Raw genomic sequence first — 5,543 nt, forward strand, 5'->3', positions numbered from 1 at the left:
TCTATAGCTTTCTATTTATTCAAGTGTCACATGGTTCCTTCTGGGCTGTGCTGACAGTGACTGAACATAGAATGAAGGGCACAGTATGTCAAATTGTGGGTGGAGCCACACTTTATTTTCTCAGGTTGCACATCTTCTTGTGTCCCAGTGTTTAAAAAGTTTTCTATGCAGTTTAAGAGTTGAATAATAGTGAAAATTTATAGCTTAGGTTCTTTTCCTTCTTAAATTTTAGAATTTCTCTGAATATGATTTTGTAAAAGACGTGAAACAGTAATGAGTTGAATGCTTAGCTTTCATTACTCCTGTCCAGGGAAATGATTAAGATGTAACTTGCTGTCAGTATTCCTAGTCTGTGTAGATTTTAAATTGACATTTTAAAAAAATTCTTTAAAAATTTAAAAATAATTTAATGATGAGCTTTTTACAAAGTAGCTGAATCCTCCGTTGACCCAACACAATATACCTGGGCAACACAGTGTTTTAAACTACCTGATAACATGAGTTTGAATGTAGGCTTAAGTACAAAACATTTGCCAAATCCGTTTTACTTCTTTCTCAAGTTGTTAGTTTAATCTCTCAACTGTTCTCTCTATATTAAGGTACAATTGTGCATCACTTAACGAAGGGCATAAGTTCTAAGAAATGTGTGCTTAGGTGATTTCATCCTTGTGTGAACACCCTAGAGCGTACTTAAATAAACCTAGATGGTAAAGCCTACTACACACCTGGTCTGTATGGTATAGCTGATTGCTCCTAGCCAGCATCTCCACGAACATGTGAAGAATGTGTTGCATGATGATGTTCCAATGGCTCTGAAGTCACTAGGTGATAGGAATTTTTCAGCTCCATTATAATCCCTGAACCAGCATGTATATGCTGTCCACTGTTGACTGAAACATTGTTATGCAGCATGATTGTATAGAAAATGCCAGGACTAGATTTACATCTTGTTATATGGCTTTTAGTAGGTTAACAAAATACACTGGACAGGGCAAGTTGATATTCATTTACTTTCAACTAATCGATAGTAAAAAAAATGAATTCCGAGTTTCTAGAAAATTAATCTCATGTTCACATTTCTTTTAAAACCATTTTTTTATCCTGTGGAAAGCTCTTTAGTCAATGTACCCTTTCACTAGGATGACAGAAAACATTAAGTTATGCATAAAATAAAAATATACTCAACATATTCATTTTCCTTTTACTTCTGATTGTGACAGATTTAGGAATACAGATTGTGGTTAAAGAAAAGGTAGACTTTCCTTCTGAAGAGGCCCTATCTTGCCTGTTTTTGCCACTAACATAGATCTAGAATGTCTCTCTAACGGCCTAAAAAGTATTGCCTTGGAAAGCTACTAACTCTACCCCTATATTTTCCCTTAAACCACAGCAGGATGCCGTCAGCATGACTGATATTTGGAGGGGAAAAAAAGAGGATAAACAAACAAACAAAAAAAGTCATAAAGTTAAGTAATCAATTCTTCCCCTGGAATTTTTTAAGGTTCAGAATTTATGATGTCAAATTCTTTTAGAATCAAAACATGAAGACATGAGATGATTGTGGGGGCGGTGCATTTTGAATCTGAAAATAGTTTTTAATGGAATGCATTTGACAAGCAGCCCCCATCTTTATTGACTATATTTGAGTATGGTCTGTTTATAAATCCCCAATTCCTAAGAAAACGACTTTAAACAAATTATGGGACATATGTACACAAATTTATGACTTGGCTCTGGCATGGAAGAATGGTCTCTCCGAAAGAATAAAATCCTAGTGGTTATAAATGGGTCAAAAAGAATTAGATTTTTTTATTTGTACTTCAGAAATGTAATCAAGTGAATGAAATGGTTTCATATACATTTTTACATCCAACAACAGTGACACACTGTTCATACATTAATTCTGTAGTAAAATGTACATCCTTCTTTTTTGCTAAGTAAGATTTGCCAAGTGTTCATGGACAAAAAAACCTTTTCATTGCAACCTGAACTAATGAAATAACAAGGGCAAGCCATGTTCTTTTCAATAACTTTATGGCATTAATAAAGCCATTGTTCAAATGTGTGTTAATATTGGCATGTATAAGATGAAATCTCACAAATTCTCCAAAATGTAAGCACCCAATTTGAAAACTTTACAAAGTATTCTATTGGATTTTGTGACTGAATCTGCCCAGAGACATTGAAGTCCAGGATGTTTTATTTTAAGTGTCCTTCCATAGCTCTATTCCTAGCTGACTATTCTTCGATTCCCTAATCACAAAGAAACGCATTCTTATGAAGTTAAGCAGCTGTAGACACAGAATGCTGATGACATTTTCTCCATATCTGAGTTATCTAAAGAAAACCCAGTTAGTGGTAATTCTACCAAATACTTGTAACATTCACATAAAATTTTAATTGATTTTCAAATAGTACAACTGTGCCATGAATCCAACCACACAGAATATAAGCCTTAAGCCCACTAGGTTTAAGCAATTGTGTCTTTGTAGACTAAAACTATGTAAAATAAAATCTGATAACTCCCTGGTGTTAGAGGTAGACAGTTTTCTTTCAAATCCTAGGTTTGGTCCTTTATTTTATTCAGCAGTGAAAGCCATGAATACAGAACGAATAACAGCTGTTACAATTCTCAACCATGACTTCTAACGTCAGAGAATTCAAAGTATGAACATAGTACACAGTAATGAAAAGTATCAAAAATTAGTTTACCTCAAAAAAGATAAATAAAACAGGTATATTCCACCAATACATAAACAGATGTTTGTGCTACAGTTTAAAATTTGCTGTATACAAAAGATCATAGTCCTCATAATCAGCTTATGATAGAAGAATACATGAGCCATTTAAATTGTCAGACATTATGCTTTATAAGGTATGCACAGAAGTTCAAGCAATAAATACATACATTAGTTCAAAGCCTTACAATAGCTACGCAAAGCAGATGCAGAAAAGCAGATTTGCTATTACTAGCAAGCAATGATATAAGAGTAAAAATTCATGAAATGCATTAAAGCAACATTTTTCTTAGAAAAAGTCTGGTCATTTATGGGTCCACCAACATTTTTACATAATATGCACAATTATCAAAATACAGACCAAGCATTTCAGAAAACTCCAAAAAACCTAAAATCTATTTTCAAAGCAATTGCAGTTTTGGAGGTTTTTCTGGTATAATGTGCAAGCAGCTATTTTTTAAAATTGTATTCATATAAAACCCATGCAAAACTCTACAGGTATATGCATTCTGTGGCTGAGACTTCCTTTCAAAAGTTTTGTAACTGAGGTATGCATACTTTAGCATTGTAGTCTTAGGCCACCCTCCTGATGGTACAACTCTCACAGTTACTTCCAGTCCATCAAAGCCTTTTGAACATGCACCTGAAAGACCCATTTCCCTTTCAGATTATCCTTACAGTAGGACCCTAGATGACTGAAAGCCATCCTTCACAATACCAATCTTTCTTTTGATACTGTGTCATAAACTTCTGGTTCATTGATCATGACCCAAAGACAAACATAATGAAAAGTAGCAGTTACTGTGACGTTCTCACGTTTCATGCAATCTGCCATAATTGTTCTAATTTTTTTTCTTTTTTTTTTTTCTTTTTTTCTTTTTTTTTTTTGCAGAGGTAGAAGCTTTCAGAAAGCCTTTTTGGGTAAGTGGGAAAACCCTTTTGAAAGCCGTTATGTCCTTTTATTTGGTGTGATAGATGACTGGGTATCTTTCTAACTCTATTTGCTGACTTCAGCAAAGAATAAATGATGAGCTTAGTTTGCAAGAACCAGTTCCATGGAACTGGTATGTATGTTAAGCTCTAGCAGCCACCTTCCGTCAAAACTGTTTGTAAAGCAATAACCATAATCAGGTTATGAGGTCCCTTGGTTGGGGGAAAAAGTATTATCAAGACTTGGCACAGCACATGAAAAGTAACACGTAAAGTTTCTAGGTTTTAAGCAAACATCTGACTATGCTATTTTCAACTACATCATTACTCATTATCTTAGTTTTGGGGTTTGGAGTTGCCAAGAAAACCAGCATTCTAACAATTTGGCCTGCGCAAGTCTTTGAAGGGAGTGTATTGTCAGTGTTAATATCCCGTATAAGCAGAGGCAGAATTATATGTAACTTTGGTTTGACTGAAAATAAATACCATGGACTACAATTGCTATAATCTTTGCTTTCAGTGTAAAAACTCAGCTAGATCACTTTAAAATCAATATGAAATTAATTTTTGGCTTTACTAGACCTTTTATGTTTGGTTCCTACTTTTTGTTTTTGTTTTTTTTTTTTCATTATAACTTAAGACTATAAAAAAATAGTACACAACAAAGATTAAGACCATACAAGACATCTTCTAACAACATGTATTCACCACCAAAAATAACTGACTGAATGGGGGAAAACAAAAACACAATGTACTATATATATAACAATATGCAATCTGCATTTGCATCAAGTACATAAGCGTTTTGGTCAGTGATCCACATTTGTTGCTTTCTAGCATATCATAACTTCCACTGCGGATTTTGTCCTCACCTCTGTCTTTAATGAAAGCAAATCTTCGTTGCATTTAGATGGACTTTTGGCCTCAGAAGATTACTCTGTGTGACTGAATTAACTTTTTTAGTTGTGGTTTTTGTCATATTTGTTTCTTTGTTTAGGGCTAAATGAAAAGATCCCAGAGGTCATCAGAAAACAGCAGGTAGTTCATGGAAAAGGTTCCTTTGTACTAATTGAAGTTACAGAAGGCTGACCAAAGCATGTGGCTGCTTCTGTCCTTGAGCTCTTGGCCATGGTTAGAGTTGGCTTTGGTTTGCAGCTGTAGCCTTTGACTGTGTTTGCAGGTAGACAAAGCTTTATCACAAGGAGGTAAAGAGTACAGTTGTAAGATCTATGCAGATATGCAAATGTTTCTATGGTGCTTGCACAGATAATGTTAGCTTAGGATTGCACTTTACATCTTAACACTAACAGCACAGACTGGAAGCCTAAGGTTTTAGATGGTTGCAACAGTCTAATTACTGTGTTTTGTAATAACTAACTTATGTCATTTACAGTTGGTGGCACCAACATAAAAAACTAATGTTCTGTTGTTTAAAATTCAGCTAGATACAAGCAGTGACACTAATTTCTGATACTACTCCTGTGCAAATTAAAAACAATAGCAACAAGTTGAACTTGACCAGCAATTGTTTCTAACATTACAACTACTGAATGCTGGAAAATTCACATTAATGAAACTAACACTATTTTTGGCAGTATATGAGGCGTTTGCTTTCTACAGGACATGTATCCTCATATTCAGTCATTTCATGAACCCTTAAGAGCCACATTTTTTAAATGGGCAAAGCCATTATAGAAAGAACAGTTCATTTTTTTTTCCCAAGAAAATCAGTTTTTGTCTTTTTTTTTTTCTAAAAAAAAAAGAGAGAGAAGAAAACAAGCAATTTGCCTGTTGGTACTGAATCCCAAAGGGCTGGCTTAGTAAGTTCCTTTAGGGCTGTCTCCTTTATCCATGCTTAATAAATAGTCACAGTAA

The 5,543-nt window shown here is 34.4% G+C and overlaps 1 protein-coding gene across 1 annotated transcript in view; it reads right to left on the minus strand.

The window, feature by feature from the left end:
* Positions 1-2,551: 2,551 nt before the first annotated feature.
* The window catches only part of FOXP2 (forkhead box P2), a 274,200-nt gene continuing 271,208 nt past the window's right edge, over positions 2,552-5,543 (minus strand). The window contains exon 18 of the mRNA XM_008571504.1: positions 2,552-5,543. This exon is cut by the window's right edge and continues 229 nt beyond it. The gene's annotated coding sequence lies outside the window, so the exon portion shown is untranslated.

The sequence above is a fragment of the Galeopterus variegatus genome, unplaced genomic scaffold, assembly GCF_000696425.1.
Source record: "Galeopterus variegatus unplaced genomic scaffold, G_variegatus-3.0.2 Scaffold41, whole genome shotgun sequence".
Classification (NCBI taxonomy): Eukaryota; Metazoa; Chordata; class Mammalia; order Dermoptera; family Cynocephalidae; genus Galeopterus; species Galeopterus variegatus.